Genomic DNA, 16,921 nt, shown 5'->3' with positions numbered 1-16,921 from the left:
ATTCATGCCTTCTCAGGCGCCTGATAATCGCCAGCTGGGCCGCAGGATTCATGCCTTCTCATCTCCTTGATAATCGCCAGCTGGGCCGCAGGATTCATGCCTGCTCATCTGCTTGATAATGACCAGCTGGGCCGCATGATTCATGCCTGCTCAGCTGCCTGATAATCGCCAGGTGGGCCGCAGGATTCATGCCTGCTCAGCTGCCTGATAATCGCCAGCTGGGCCGCAGGATTCATGCCTGCTCAGCTGCCTGATAATCGCCAGGTGGGCCGCAGGATTCATGCCTGCTCAGTTGCCTGATAATCGCCAGCTGGGCCGCAGGATTCATGCCTTCTCAGCTGCCTGATAATCACCAGCTGGGCCGCAGGATTCATGCCTGCTCATCTGCTTGATAATCGCCAGCTGGGCCGCAGGATTCATGCCTGCTCAGGCGCCTGTTAATCGCCAGCTGGGCCGCAGGATTCATGCCTTCTCCGCTGCTTGATTGTTGCCTGCTGAGGCACATGATCGGTGCGGGAGAGCTACCTGATCAGCACATGAGCAGTCACATGATCAGCACCTCTCAGTCACCTGATCACTGCATGACAGCCACGTGATCAGTGCCTGCTGAGTCACGTGATTAGCGCCTGTTCATCTGCTTGATAATCGCCAGCTGGGCCGCAGGATTCATGCCTTCTCAGCTGCTTGATTATCGCCAGCTGGGCCGCAGGATTCATGCCTGCTCATCTGCTTGATAATGACCAGCTGGGCCGCAGGATTCATGCCTGCTCAGCTGCCTGATAATCGCCAGGTGGGCCGCAGGATTCATGCCTGCTCATCTCGTTGATAATCGCCAGCTGGGCCGCAGGATTCATGCCTGCTCCGCTGCTTGATTATTGCCTGCTGAGGCACATGATCCGTGCAGGAGAGCTACCTGATCACACATGAGCAGTCACATGATCAGCGCCTCTCAGTCACCTGATCACTGCATGACAGCCACGTGATCAGTGCCTGCTGAGTCACGTGATTAGCGCCTGCTCATCTGCTTGATAATCGCCAGCTGGGCCGCAGGATTCATGCCTGCTCAGGTGCCTGATAATCGCCAGCTGGGCCGCAGGATTCATGCCTTCTCAGCTGCCTGATAATCACCAGCTGGGCCGTAGGATTCATGCCTGCTCAGCTGCCTGATAATCGCCAGGTGGGCCGCAAGATTCATGCCTGCTCAGCTGCCTGATAATCGCCAGGTGGGCCGCAGGATTCATGCCTTCTCAGCTGCTTGATTATCGCCAGCTGGGCCGCAGGATTCATGCCTGCTCAGCTGCCTGATAATCGCCAGGAGGGCCGCAGGATTCATGCCTTCTCAGGCGCCTGGTAATCGCGAGCTGGGCCGCAGGATTCATGCCTGCTCATCTCCTTGATAATCGCCAGCTGGGCCGCAGGATTCATGCCTGCTCATCTGCTTGATAATCGCCAGCTGGGCCGCAGGATTCATGCCTGCTCAGCTGCCTGATAATCGCCAGGTGGGCCGCAGGATTCATGCCTGCTCAGCTGCCTGATAATCGCCAGCAGGGCCACAGGATTCATGCCTTCTCAGGCGCCTGATAATCACCAGCTGGGCCGCAGGATTCATGCCTGCTCATCTGCTTGATAATGACCAGCTGGGCCGCAGGATTCATGCCTTCTCAGGCGCCTGATAATCGCCAGCTGGGCCGCAGGATTCATGCCTGCTCATCTGCTTGGTAATCGCCAGCTGGGCCGCAGGATTCATGCCTGCTCATCTGCTTGATAATCGCCAGCTGGGTCGCATGATTCATGCCTGCTGAGGCACATGATCCGTGCGGGAGAGCTACCTGATCAGCACATGAGCAGTCACATGATCAGCGCCTCTCAGTCACCTGATCACTGCATGACAGCCACGTGATCAGTGCCTGCTGAGTCACGTGATTAGCGCCTGTTCATCTGCTTGATAATCGCCAGCTGGGCCGCAGGATTCATGCCTTCTCAGCTGCTTGATTATCGCCAACTGGGCCGCAGGATTCATGCCTGCTCATCTGCTTGATAATGACCAGCTGGGCCGCAGGATTCATGCCTGCTCAGCTGCCTGATAATCGCCAGCTGGGCCGCAGGATTCATACCTGCTCAGCTGCCTGATAATCGCCAGGTGGGCCGCAGGATTCATGCCTTCTCAGGCGCCTGGTAATCGCGAGCGGGGCCGTAGGATTCATGCCTGCTCATCTGCTTGGTAATCGCCAGCTGGGCCGCAGGATTCATGCCTTCTCAGGCGCCTGATAATCGCCAGCTGGGCCGCAGGATTCATGCCTTCTCATCTCCTTGATAATCGCCAGCTGGGCCGCAGGATTCATGCCTGCTCATCTGCTTGATAACGACCAGCTGGGCCGCAGGATTCATGCCTGCTCAGCTGCCTGATAATCGCCAGGTGGGCCGCAGGATTCATGCCTGCTCAGTTGCCTGATAATCGCCAGCTGGGCCGCAGGATTCATGCCTGCTCAGCTGCCTGATAATCGCCAGGTGGGCCGCAGGATTCATGCCTGCTCAGTTGCCTGATAATCGCCAGCTGGGCCGCAGGATTCATGCCTTCTCAGCTGCCTGATAATCACCAGCTGGGCCGCAGGATTCATGCCTGCTCATCTGCTTGATAATCGCCAGCTGGGCCGCAGGATTCATGCCTGCTCAGGCGCCTGTTAATCGCCAGCTGGGCCGCAGGATTCATGCCTTCTCCGCTGCTTGATTGTTGCCTGCTGAGGCACATGATCGGTGCGGGAGAGCTACCTGATCAGCACATGAGCAGTCACATGATCAGCACCTCTCAGTCACCTGATCACTGCATGACAGCCACGTGATCAGTGCCTGCTGAGTCACGTGATTAGCGCCTGTTCATCTGCTTGATAATCGCCAGCTGGGCCGCAGGATTCATGCCTTCTCAGCTGCTTGATTATCGCCAGCTGGGCCGCAGGATTCATGCCTGCTCATCTGCTTGATAATGACCAGCTGGGCCGCAGGATTCACGCCTGCTCAGCTGCCTGATAATCGCCAGGTGGGCCGCAGGATTCATGCCTGCTCATCTCGTTGATAATCGCCAGCTGGGCCGCAGGATTCATGCCTGCTCCGCTGCTTGATTCTTGCCTGCTGAGGCACATGATCCGTGCAGGAGAGCTACCTGATCACACATGAGCAGTCACATGATCAGCGCCTCTCAGTCACCTGATCACTGCATGACAGCCACGTGATCAGTGCCTGCTGAGTCACGTGATTAGCGCCTGCTCATCTGCTTGATAATCGCCAGCTGGGCCGCAGGATTCATGCCTGCTCAGGTGCCTGATAATCGCCAGCTGGGCCGCAGGATTCATGCCTTCTCAGCTGCCTGATAATCACCAGCTGGGCCGTAGGATTCATGCCTGCTCAGCTGCCTGATAATCGCCAGGTGGGCCGCAAGATTCATGCCTGTTCAGCTGCCTGATAATCGCCAGGTGGGCCGCAGGATTCATGCCTTCTCAGCTGCTTGATTATCGCCAGCTGGGCCGCAGGATTCATGCCTGCTCAGCTGCCTGATAATCGCCAGGAGGGCCGCAGGATTCATGCCTTCTCAGGCGCCTGGTAATCGCGAGCTGGGCCGCAGGATTCATGCCTGCTCATCTCCTTGATAATCGCCAGCTGGGCCGCAGGATTCATGCCTGCTCATCTGCTTGATAATCGCCAGCTGGGCCGCAGGATTCATGCCTGCTCAGCTGCCTGATAATCGCCAGGTGGGCCGCAGGATTCATGCCTGCTCAGCTGCCTGATAATCGCCAGCAGGGCCACAGGATTCATGCCTTCTCAGGCGCCTGATAATCACCAGCTGGGCCGCAGGATTCATGCCTGCTCATCTGCTTGATAATGACCAGCTGGGCCGCAGGATTCATGCCTTCTCAGGCGCCTGATAATCGCCAGCTGGGCCGCAGGATTCATGCCTGCTCATCTGCTTGGTAATCGCCAGCTGGGCCGCAGGATTCATGCCTGCTCATCTGCTTGATAATCGCCAGCTGGGTCACATGATTCATGCCTGCTGAGGCACATGATCCGTGCGGGAGAGCTACCTGATCAGCACATGAGCAGTCACATGATCAGCGCCTCTCAGTCACCTGATCACTGCATGACAGCCACGTGATCAGTGCCTGCTGAGTCACGTGATTAGCGCCTGTTCATCTGCTTGATAATCGCCAGGTGGGCCGCAGGATTCATGCCTTCTCAGCTGCTTGATTATCGCCAGCTGGGCCGCAGGATTCATGCCTGCTCATCTGCTTGATAATGACCAGCTGGGCCGCAGGATTCATGCCTGCTCAGCTGCCTGATAATCGCCAGCTGGGCCGCAGGATTCATACCTGCTCAGCTGCCTGATAATCGCCAGGTGGGCCGCAGGATTCATGCCTTCTCAGGCGCCTGGTAATCGCGAGCGGGGCCGTAGGATTCATGCCTGCTCATCTGCTTGGTAATCGCCAGCTGGGCCGCAGGATTCATGCCTTCTCAGGCGCCTGATAATCGCCAGCTGGGCCGCAGGATTCATGCCTTCTCATCTCCTTGATAATCGCCAGCTGGGCCGCAGGATTCATGCCTGCTCATCTGCTTGATAATGACCAGCTGGGCCGCAGGATTCATGCCTGCTCAGCTGCCTGATAATCGCCAGGTGGGCCGCAGGATTCATGCCTGCTCAGCTGCCTGATAATCGCCAGCTGGGCCGCAGGATTCATGCCTGCTCAGCTGCCTGATAATCGCCAGGTGGGCCGCAGGATTCATGCCTGCTCAGTTGCCTGATAATCGCCAGCTGGGCCGCAGGATTCATGCCTTCTCAGCTGCCTGATAATCACCAGCTGGGCCGCAGGATTCATGCCTGCTCATCTGCTTGATAATCGCCAGCTGGGCCGCAGGATTCATGCCTGCTCAGGCGCCTGTTTATCGCCAGCTGGGCCGCAGGATTCATGCCTTCTCCGCTGCTTGATTGTTGCCTGCTGAGGCACATGATCGGTGCGGGAGAGCTACCTGATCAGCACATGAGCAGTCACATGATCAGCACCTCTCAGTCACCTGATCACTGCATGACAGCCACGTGATCAGTGCCTGCTGAGTCACGTGATTAGCGCCTGCTCATCTGCTTGATAATCGCCAGCTGGGCCGCAGGATTCATGCCTTCTCAGCTGCTTGATTATCGCCAGCTGGGCCGCAGGATTCATGCCTGCTCATCTGCTTGATAATGACCAGCTGGGCCGCAGGATTCATGCCTGCTCAGCTGCCTGATAATCGCCAGGTGGGCCGCAGGATTCATGCCTGCTCATCTCGTTGATAATCGCCAGCTGGGCCGCAGGATTCATGCCTGCTCCGCTGCTTGATTCTTGCCTGCTGAGGCACATGATCCGTGCAGGAGAGCTACCTGATCACACATGAGCAGTCACATGATCAGCGCCTCTCAGTCACCTGATCACTGCATGACAGCCACGTGATCAGTGCCTGCTGAGTCACGTGATTAGCGCCTGCTCATCTGCTTGATAATCGCCAGCTGGGCCGCAGGATTCATGCCTGCTCAGGTGCCTGATAATCGCCAGCTGGGCCGCAGGATTCATGCCTTCTCAGCTGCCTGATAATCACCAGCTGGGCCGTAGGATTCATGCCTGCTCAGCTGCCTGATAATCGCCAGGTGGGCCGCAAGATTCATGCCTGCTCAGCTGCCTGATAATCGCCAGGTGGGCCGCAGGATTCATGCCTTCTCAGCTGCTTGATTATCGCCAGCTGGGCCGCAGGATTCATGCCTGCTCAGCTGCCTGATAATCGCCAGCAGGGCCGCAGGATTCATGCCTTCTCATGCGCCTGGTAATCGCGAGCTGGGCCGCAGGATTCATGCCTGCTCATCTCCTTGATAATCGCCAGCTGGGCCGCAGGATTCATGCCTGCTCATCTGCTTGATAATCGCCAGCTGGGCCGCAGGATTCATGCCTGCTCAGCTGCCTGATAATCGCCAGGTGGGCCGCAGGATTCATGCCTGCTCAGCTGCCTGATAATCGCCAGCAGGGCCACAGGATTCATGCCTTCTCAGGCGCCTGATAATCACCAGCTGGGCCGCAGGATTCATGCCTGCTCATCTGCTTGATAATGACCAGCTGGGCCGCAGGATTCATGCCTTCTCAGGCGCCTGATAATCGCCAGCTGGGCCGCAGGATTCATGCCTGCTCATCTGCTTGGTAATCGCCAGCTGGGCCGCAGGATTCATGCCTGCTCATCTGCTTGATAATCGCCAGCTGGGTCGCATGATTCATGCCTGCTGAGGCACATGATCCGTGCGGGAGAGCTACCTGATCAGCACATGAGCAGTCACATGATCAGCGCCTCTCAGTCACCTGATCACTGCATGACAGCCACGTGATCAGTGCCTGCTGAGTCACGTGATTAGCGCCTGTTCATCTGCTTGATAATCGCCAGCTGGGCCGCAGGATTCATGCCTTCTCAGCTGCTTGATTATCGCCAGCTGGGCCGCAGGATTCATGCCTGCTCATCTGCTTGATAATGACCAGCTGGGCCGCAGGATTCATGCCTGCTCAGCTGCCTGATAATCGCCAGCTGGGCCGCAGGATTCATACCTGCTCAGCTGCCTGATAATCGCCAGGTGGGCCGCAGGATTCATGCCTTCTCAGGCGCCTGGTAATCGCGAGCGGGGCCGTAGGATTCATGCCTGCTCATCTGCTTGGTAATCGCCAGCTGGGCCGCAGGATTCATGCCTTCTCAGGCGCCTGATAATCGCCAGCTGGGCCGCAGGATTCATGCCTTCTCATCTCCTTGATAATCGCCAGCTGGGCCGCAGGATTCATGCCTGCTCATCTGCTTGATAATGACCAGCTGGGCCGCAGGATTCATGCCTGCTCAGCTGCCTGATAATCGCCAGGTGGGCCGCAGGATTCATGCCTGCTCAGCTGCCTGATAATCGCCAGCTGGGCCGCAGGATTCATGCCTGCTCAGCTGCCTGATAATCGCCAGGTGGGCCGCAGGATTCATGCCTGCTCAGTTGCCTGATAATCGCCAGCTGGGCCGCAGGATTCATGCCTTCTCAGCTGCCTGATAATCACCAGCTGGGCCGCAGGATTCATGCCTGCTCATCTGCTTGATAATCGCCAGCTGGGCCGCAGGATTCATGCCTGCTCAGGCGCCTGTTAATCGCCAGCTGGGCCGCAGGATTCATGCCTTCTCCGCTGCTTGATTGTTGCCTGCTGAGGCACATGATCGGTGCGGGAGAGCTACCTGATCAGCACATGAGCAGTCACATGATCAGCACCTCTCAGTCACCTGATCACTGCATGACAGCCACGTGATCAGTGCCTGCTGAGTCACGTGATTAGCGCCTGTTCATCTGCTTGATAATCGCCAGCTGGGCCGCAGGATTCATGCCTTCTCAGCTGCTTGATTATCGCCAGCTGGGCCGCAGGATTCATGCCTGCTCATCTGCTTGATAATGACCAGCTGGGCCGCAGGATTCATGCCTGCTCAGCTGCCTGATAATCGCCAGGTGGGCCGCAGGATTCATGCCTGCTCATCTCGTTGATAATCGCCAGCTGGGCCGCAGGATTCATGCCTGCTCCGCTGCTTGATTCTTGCCTGCTGAGGCACATGATCCGTGCAGGAGAGCTACCTGATCACACATGAGCAGTCACATGATCAGCGCCTCTCAGTCACCTGATCACTGCATGACAGCCACGTGATCAGTGCCTGCTGAGTCACGTGATTAGCGCCTGCTCATCTGCTTGATAATCGCCAGCTGGGCCGCAGGATTCATGCCTGCTCAGGTGCCTGATAATCGCCAGCTGGGCCGCAGGATTCATGCCTTCTCAGCTGCCTGATAATCACCAGCTGGGCCGTAGGATTCATGCCTGCTCAGCTGCCTGATAATCGCCAGGTGGGCCGCAAGATTCATGCCTGCTCAGCTGCCTGATAATCGCCAGGTGGGCCGCAGGATTCATGCCTTCTCAGCTGCTTGATTATCGCCAGCTGGGCCGCAGGATTCATGCCTGCTCAGCTGCCTGATAATCGCCAGCAGGGCCGCAGGATTCATGCCTTCTCAGGCGCCTGGTAATCGCGAGCTGGGCCGCAGGATTCATGCCTGCTCATCTCCTTGATAATCGCCAGCTGGGCCGCAGGATTCATGCCTGCTCATCTGCTTGATAATCGCCAGCTGGGCCGCAGGATTCATGCCTGCTCAGCTGCCTGATAATCGCCAGGTGGGCCGCAGGATTCATGCCTGCTCAGCTGCCTGATAATCGCCAGCAGGGCCACAGGATTCATGCCTTCTCAGGCGCCTGATAATCACCAGCTGGGCCGCAGGATTCATGCCTGCTCATCTGCTTGATAATGACCAGCTGGGCCGCAGGATTCATGCCTTCTCAGGCGCCTGATAATCGCCAGCTGGGCCGCAGGATTCATGCCTGCTCATCTGCTTGGTAATCGCCAGCTGGGCCGCAGGATTCATGCCTGCTCATCTGCTTGATAATCGCCAGCTGGGTCGCATGATTCATGCCTGCTGAGGCACATGATCCGTGCGGGAGAGCTACCTGATCAGCACATGAGCAGTCACATGATCAGCGCCTCTCAGTCACCTGATCACTGCATGACAGCCACGTGATCAGTGCCTGCTGAGTCACGTGATTAGCGCCTGTTCATCTGCTTGATAATCGCCAGCTGGGCCGCAGGATTCATGCCTTCTCAGCTGCTTGATTATCGCCAGCTGGGCCGCAGGATTCATGCCTGCTCATCTGCTTGATAATGACCAGCTGGGCCGCAGGATTCATGCCTGCTCAGCTGCCTGATAATCGCCAGCTGGGCCGCAGGATTCATACCTGCTCAGCTGCCTGATAATCGCCAGGTGGGCCGCAGGATTCATGCCTTCTCAGGCGCCTGGTAATCGCGAGCGGGGCCGTAGGATTCATGCCTGCTCATCTGCTTGGTAATCGCCAGCTGGGCCGCAGGATTCATGCCTTCTCAGGCGCCTGATAATCGCCAGCTGGGCCGCAGGATTCATGCCTTCTCATCTCCTTGATAATCGCCAGCTGGGCCGCAGGATTCATGCCTGCTCATCTGCTTGATAATGACCAGCTGGGCCGCAGGATTCATGCCTGCTCAGCTGCCTGATAATCGCCAGGTGGGCCGCAGGATTCATGCCTGCTCAGCTGCCTGATAATCGCCAGCTGGGCCGCAGGATTCATGCCTGCTCAGCTGCCTGATAATCGCCAGGTGGGCCGCAGGATTCATGCCTGCTCAGTTGCCTGATAATCGCCAGCTGGGCCGCAGGATTCATGCCTTCTCAGCTGCCTGATAATCACCAGCTGGGCCGCAGGATTCATGCCTGCTCATCTGCTTGATAATCGCCAGCTGGGCCGCAGGATTCATGCCTGCTCAGGCGCCTGTTAATCGCCAGCTGGGCCGCAGGATTCATGCCTTCTCCGCTGCTTGATTGTTGCCTGCTGAGGCACATGATCGGTGCGGGAGAGCTACCTGATCAGCACATGAGCAGTCACATGATCAGCACCTCTCAGTCACCTGATCACTGCATGACAGCCACGTGATCAGTGCCTGCTGAGTCACGTGATTAGCGCCTGTTCATCTGCTTGATAATCGCCAGCTGGGCCGCAGGATTCATGCCTTCTCAGCTGCTTGATTATCGCCAGCTGGGCCGCAGGATTCATGCCTGCTCATCTGCTTGATAATGACCAGCTGGGCCGCAGGATTCATGCCTGCTCAGCTGCCTGATAATCGCCAGGTGGGCCGCAGGATTCATGCCTGCTCATCTCGTTGATAATCGCCAGCTGGGCCGCAGGATTCATGCCTGCTCCGCTGCTTGATTCTTGCCTGCTGAGGCACATGATCCGTGCAGGAGAGCTACCTGATCACACATGAGCAGTCACATGATCAGCGCCTCTCAGTCACCTGATCACTGCATGACAGCCACGTGATCAGTGCCTGCTGAGTCACGTGATTAGCGCCTGCTCATCTGCTTGATAATCGCCAGCTGGGCCGCAGGATTCATGCCTGCTCAGGTGCCTGATAATCGCCAGCTGGGCCGCAGGATTCATGCCTTCTCAGCTGCCTGATAATCACCAGCTGGGCCGTAGGATTCATGCCTGCTCAGCTGCCTGATAATCGCCAGGTGGGCCGCAAGATTCATGCCTGCTCAGCTGCCTGATAATCGCCAGGTGGGCCGCAGGATTCATGCCTTCTCAGCTGCTTGATTATCGCCAGCTGGGCCGCAGGATTCATGCCTGCTCAGCTGCCTGATAATCGCCAGGAGGGCCGCAGGATTCATGCCTTCTCAGGCGCCTGGTAATCGCGAGCTGGGCCGCAGGATTCATGCCTGCTCATCTCCTTGATAATCGCCAGCTGGGCCGCAGGATTCATGCCTGCTCATCTGCTTGATAATCGCCAGCTGGGCCGCAGGATTCATGCCTGCTCAGCTGCCTGATAATCGCCAGGTGGGCCGCAGGATTCATGCCTGCTCAGCTGCCTGATAATCGCCAGCAGGGCCACAGGATTCATGCCTTCTCAGGCGCCTGATAATCACCAGCTGGGCCGCAGGATTCATGCCTGCTCATCTGCTTGATAATGACCAGCTGGGCCGCAGGATTCATGCCTTCTCAGGCGCCTGATAATCGCCAGCTGGGCCGCAGGATTCATGCCTGCTCATCTGCTTGATAATCGCCAGCTGGGTCGCATGATTCATGCCTGCTGAGGCACATGATCCGTGCGGGAGAGCTACCTGATCAGCACATGAGCAGTCACATGATCAGCGCCTCTCAGTCACCTGATCACTGCATGACAGCCACGTGATCAGTGCCTGCTGAGTCACGTGATTAGCGCCTGTTCATCTGCTTGATAATCGCCAGCTGGGCCGCAGGATTCATGCCTTCTCAGCTGCTTGATTATCGCCAGCTGGGCCGCAGGATTCATGCCTGCTCATCTGCTTGATAATGACCAGCTGGGCCGCAGGATTCATGCCTGCTCAGCTGCCTGATAATCGCCAGCTGGGCCGCAGGATTCATACCTGCTCAGCTGCCTGATAATCGCCAGGTGGGCCGCAGGATTCATGCCTTCTCAGGCGCCTGGTAATCGCGAGCGGGGCCGTAGGATTCATGCCTGCTCATCTGCTTGGTAATCGCCAGCTGGGCCGCAGGATTCATGCCTTCTCAGGCGCCTGATAATCGCCAGCTGGGCCGCAGGATTCATGCCTTCTCATCTCCTTGATAATCGCCAGCTGGGCCGCAGGATTCATGCCTGCTCATCTGCTTGATAATGACCAGCTGGGCCGCAGGATTCATGCCTGCTCAGCTGCCTGATAATCGCCAGGTGGGCCGCAGGATTCATGCCTGCTCAGCTGCCTGATAATCGCCAGCTGGGCCGCAGGATTCATGCCTGCTCAGCTGCCTGATAATCGCCAGGTGGGCCGCAGGATTCATGCCTGCTCAGTTGCCTGATAATCGCCAGCTGGGCCGCAGGATTCATGCCTTCTCAGCTGCCTGATAATCACCAGCTGGGCCGCAGGATTCATGCCTGCTCATCTGCTTGATAATCGCCAGCTGGGCCGCAGGATTCATGCCTGCTCAGGCGCCTGTTAATCGCCAGCTGGGCCGCAGGATTCATGCCTTCTCCGCTGCTTGATTGTTGCCTGCTGAGGCACATGATCGGTGCGGGAGAGCTACCTGATCAGCACATGAGCAGTCACATGATCAGCACCTCTCAGTCACCTGATCACTGCATGACAGCCACGTGATCAGTGCCTGCTGAGTCACGTGATTAGCGCCTGTTCATCTGCTTGATAATCGCCAGCTGGGCCGCAGGATTCATGCCTTCTCAGCTGCTTGATTATCGCCAGCTGGGCCGCAGGATTCATGCCTGCTCATCTGCTTGATAATGACCAGCTGGGCCGCAGGATTCATGCCTGCTCAGCTGCCTGATAATCGCCAGGTGGGCCGCAGGATTCATGCCTGCTCATCTCGTTGATAATCGCCAGCTGGGCCGCAGGATTCATGCCTGCTCCGCTGCTTGATTCTTGCCTGCTGAGGCACATGATCCGTGCAGGAGAGCTACCTGATCACACATGAGCAGTCACATGATCAGCGCCTCTCAGTCACCTGATCACTGCATGACAGCCACGTGATCAGTGCCTGCTGAGTCACGTGATTAGCGCCTGCTCATCTGCTTGATAATCGCCAGCTGGGCCGCAGGATTCATGCCTGCTCAGGTGCCTGATAATCGCCAGCTGGGCCGCAGGATTCATGCCTTCTCAGCTGCCTGATAATCACCAGCTGGGCCGTAGGATTCATGCCTGCTCAGCTGCCTGATAATCGCCAGGTGGGCCGCAAGATTCATGCCTGCTCAGCTGCCTGATAATCGCCAGGTGGGCCGCAGGATTCATGCCTTCTCAGCTGCTTGATTATCGCCAGCTGGGCCGCAGGATTCATGCCTGCTCAGCTGCCTGATAATCGCCAGGAGGGCCGCAGGATTCATGCCTTCTCAGGCGCCTGGTAATCGCGAGCTGGGCCGCAGGATTCATGCCTGCTCATCTCCTTGATAATCGCCAGCTGGGCCGCAGGATTCATGCCTGCTCATCTGCCTGATAATCGCCAGCTGGGCCGCAGGATTCATGCCTGCTCAGCTGCCTGATAATCGCCAGGTGGGCCGCAGGATTCATGCCTGCTCAGCTGCCTGATAATCGCCAGCAGGGCCACAGGATTCATGCCTTCTCAGGCGCCTGATAATCACCAGCTGGGCCGCAGGATTCATGCCTGCTCATCTGCTTGATAATGACCAGCTGGGCCGCAGGATTCATGCCTTCTCAGGCGCCTGATAATCGCCAGCTGGGCCGCAGGATTCATGCCTGCTCATCTGCTTGGTAATCGCCAGCTGGGCCGCAGGATTCATGCCTGCTCATCTGCTTGATAATCGCCAGCTGGGTCGCATGATTCATGCCTGCTGAGGCACATGATCCGTGCGGGAGAGCTACCTGATCAGCACATGAGCAGTCACATGATCAGGGCCTCTCAGTCACCTGATCACTGCATGACAGCCACGTGATCAGTGCCTGCTGAGTCACGTGATTAGCGCCTGTTCATCTGCTTGATAATCGCCAGCTGGGCCGCAGGATTCATGCATTCTCAGCTGCTTGATTATCGCCAGCTGGGCCGCAGGATTCATGCCTGCTCATCTGCTTGATAATGACCAGCTGGGCCGCAGGATTCATGCCTGCTCAGCTGCCTGATAATCGCCAGCTGGGCCGCAGGATTCATACCTGCTCAGCTGCCTGATAATCGCCAGGTGGGCCGCAGGATTCATGCCTTCTCAGGCGCCTGGTAATCGCGAGCGGGGCCGTAGGATTCATGCCTGCTCATCTGCTTGGTAATCGCCAGCTGGGCCGCAGGATTCATGCCTTCTCAGGCGCCTGATAATCGCCAGCTGGGCCGCAGGATTCATGCCTTCTCATCTCCTTGATAATCGCCAGCTGGGCCGCAGGATTCATGCCTGCTCATCTGCTTGATAATGACCAGCTGGGCCGCAGGATTCATGCCTGCTCAGCTGCCTGATAATCGCCAGGTGGGCCGCAGGATTCATGCCTGCTCAGCTGCCTGATAATCGCCAGCTGGGCCGCAGGATTCATGCCTGCTCAGCTGCCTGATAATCGCCAGGTGGGCCGCAGGATTCATGCCTGCTCAGTTGCCTGATAATCGCCAGCTGGGCCGCAGGATTCATGCCTTCTCAGCTGCCTGATAATCACCAGCTGGGCCGCAGGATTCATGCCTGCTCATCTGCTTGATAATCGCCAGCTGGGCCGCAGGATTCATGCCTGCTCAGGCGCCTGTTAATCGCCAGCTGGGCCGCAGGATTCATGCCTTCTCCGCTGCTTGATTGTTGCCTGCTGAGGCACATGATCGGTGCGGGAGAGCTACCTGATCAGCACATGAGCAGTCACATGATCAGCACCTCTCAGTCACCTGATCACTGCATGACAGCCACGTGATCAGTGCCTGCTGAGTCACGTGATTAGCGCCTGTTCATCTGCTTGATAATCGCCAGCTGGGCCGCAGGATTCATGCCTTCTCAGCTGCTTGATTATCGCCAGCTGGGCCGCAGGATTCATGCCTGCTCATCTGCTTGATAATGACCAGCTGGGCCGCAGGATTCATGCCTGCTCAGCTGCCTGATAATCGCCAGGTGGGCCGCAGGATTCATGCCTGCTCATCTCGTTGATAATCGCCAGCTGGGCCGCAGGATTCATGCCTGCTCCGCTGCTTGATTCTTGCCTGCTGAGGCACATGATCCGTGCAGGAGAGCTACCTGATCACACATGAGCAGTCACATGATCAGCGCCTCTCAGTCACCTGATCACTGCATGACAGCCACGTGATCAGTGCCTGCTGAGTCACGTGATTAGCGCCTGCTCATCTGCTTGATAATCGCCAGCTGGGCCGCAGGATTCATGCCTGCTCAGGTGCCTGATAATCGCCAGCTGGGCCGCAGGATTCATGCCTTCTCAGCTGCCTGATAATCACCAGCTGGGCCGTAGGATTCATGCCTGCTCAGCTGCCTGATAATCGCCAGGTGGGCCGCAAGATTCATGCCTGCTCAGCTGCCTGATAATCGCCAGGTGGGCCGCAGGATTCATGCCTTCTCAGCTGCTTGATTATCGCCAGCTGGGCCGCAGGATTCATGCCTGCTCAGCTGCCTGATAATCGCCAGCAGGGCCGCAGGATTCATGCCTTCTCAGGCGCCTGGTAATCGCGAGCTGGGCCGCAGGATTCATGCCTGCTCATCTCCTTGATAATCGCCAGCTGGGCCGCAGGATTCATGCCTGCTCATCTGCTTGATAATCGCCAGCTGGGCCGCAGGATTCATGCCTGCTCAGCTGCCTGATAATCGCCAGGTGGGCCGCAGGATTCATGCCTGCTCAGCTGCCTGATAATCGCCAGCAGGGCCACAGGATTCATGCCTTCTCAGGCGCCTGATAATCACCAGCTGGGCCGCAGGATTCATGCCTGCTCATCTGCTTGATAATGACCAGCTGGGCCGCAGGATTCATGCCTTCTCAGGCGCCTGATAATCGCCAGCTGGGCCGCAGGATTCATGCCTGCTCATCTGCTTGGTAATCGCCAGCTGGGCCGCAGGATTCATGCCTGCTCATCTGCTTGATAATCGCCAGCTGGGTCGCATGATTCATGCCTGCTGAGGCACATGATCCGTGCGGGAGAGCTACCTGATCAGCACATGAGCAGTCACATGATCAGCGCCTCTCAGTCACCTGATCACTGCATGACAGCCACGTGATCAGTGCCTGCTGAGTCACGTGATTAGCGCCTGTTCATCTGCTTGATAATCGCCAGCTGGGCCGCAGGATTCATGCCTTCTCAGCTGCTTGATTATCGCCAGCTGGGCCGCAGGATTCATGCCTGCTCATCTGCTTGATAATGACCAGCTGGGCCGCAGGATTCATGCCTGCTCAGCTGCCTGATAATCGCCAGCTGGGCCGCAGGATTCATACCTGCTCAGCTGCCTGATAATCGCCAGGTGGGCCGCAGGATTCATGCCTTCTCAGGCGCCTGGTAATCGCGAGCGGGGCCGTAGGATTCATGCCTGCTCATCTGCTTGGTAATCGCCAGCTGGGCCGCAGGATTCATGCCTTCTCAGGCGCCTGATAATCGCCAGCTGGGCCGCAGGATTCATGCCTTCTCATCTCCTTGATAATCGCCAGCTGGGCCGCAGGATTCATGCCTGCTCATCTGCTTGATAATGACCAGCTGGGCCGCAGGATTCATGCCTGCTCAGCTGCCTGATAATCGCCAGGTGGGCCGCAGGATTCATGCCTGCTCAGCTGCCTGATAATCGCCAGCTGGGCCGCAGGATTCATGCCTGCTCAGCTGCCTGATAATCGCCAGGTGGGCCGCAGGATTCATGCCTGCTCAGTTGCCTGATAATCGCCAGCTGGGCCGCAGGATTCATGCCTTCTCAGCTGCCTGATAATCACCAGCTGGGCCGCAGGATTCATGCCTGCTCATCTGCTTGATAATCGCCAGCTGGGCCGCAGGATTCATGCCTGCTCAGGCGCCTGTTAATCGCCAGCTGGGCCGCAGGATTCATGCCTTCTCCGCTGCTTGATTGTTGCCTGCTGAGGCACATGATCGGTGCGGGAGAGCTACCTGATCAGCACATGAGCAGTCACATGATCAGCACCTCTCAGTCACCTGATCACTGCATGACAGCCACGTGATCAGTGCCTGCTGAGTCACGTGATTAGCGCCTGTTCATCTGCTTGATAATCGCCAGCTGGGCCGCAGGATTCATGCCTTCTCAGCTGCTTGATTATCGCCAGCTGGGCCGCAGGATTCATGCCTGCTCATCTGCTTGATAATGACCAGCTGGGCCGCAGGATTCATGCCTGCTCAGCTGCCTGATAATCGCCAGGTGGGCCGCAGGATTCATGCCTGCTCATCTCGTTGATAATCGCCAGCTGGGCCGCAGGATTCATGCCTGCTCCGCTGCTTGATTCTTGCCTGCTGAGGCACATGATCCGTGCAGGAGAGCTACCTGATCACACATGAGCAGTCACATGATCAGCGCCTCTCAGTCACCTGATCACTGCATGACAGCCACGTGATCAGTGCCTGCTGAGTCACGTGATTAGCGCCTGCTCATCTGCTTGATAATCGCCAGCTGGGCCGCAGGATTCATGCCTGCTCAGGTGCCTGATAATCGCCAGCTGGGCCGCAGGATTCATGCCTTCTCAGCTGCCTGATAATCACCAGCTGGGCCGTAGGATTCATGCCTGCTCAGCTGCCTGATAATCGCCAGGTGGGCCGCAAGATTCATGCCTGCTCAGCTGCCTGATAATCGCCAGGTGGGCCGCAGGATTCATGCCTTCTCAGCTGCTTGA

The sequence above is a fragment of the Bos grunniens genome, chromosome 19, assembly GCF_055505025.1.
Source record: "Bos grunniens cultivar Pamir isolate PY7600 chromosome 19, Bosgru_T2T1.0, whole genome shotgun sequence".
NCBI lineage: Eukaryota > Metazoa > Chordata > Mammalia > Artiodactyla > Bovidae > Bos > Bos grunniens.
The sequence above is the reverse complement of the archived record's forward strand: the minus strand, read 5'-3'. Positions refer to the sequence as shown.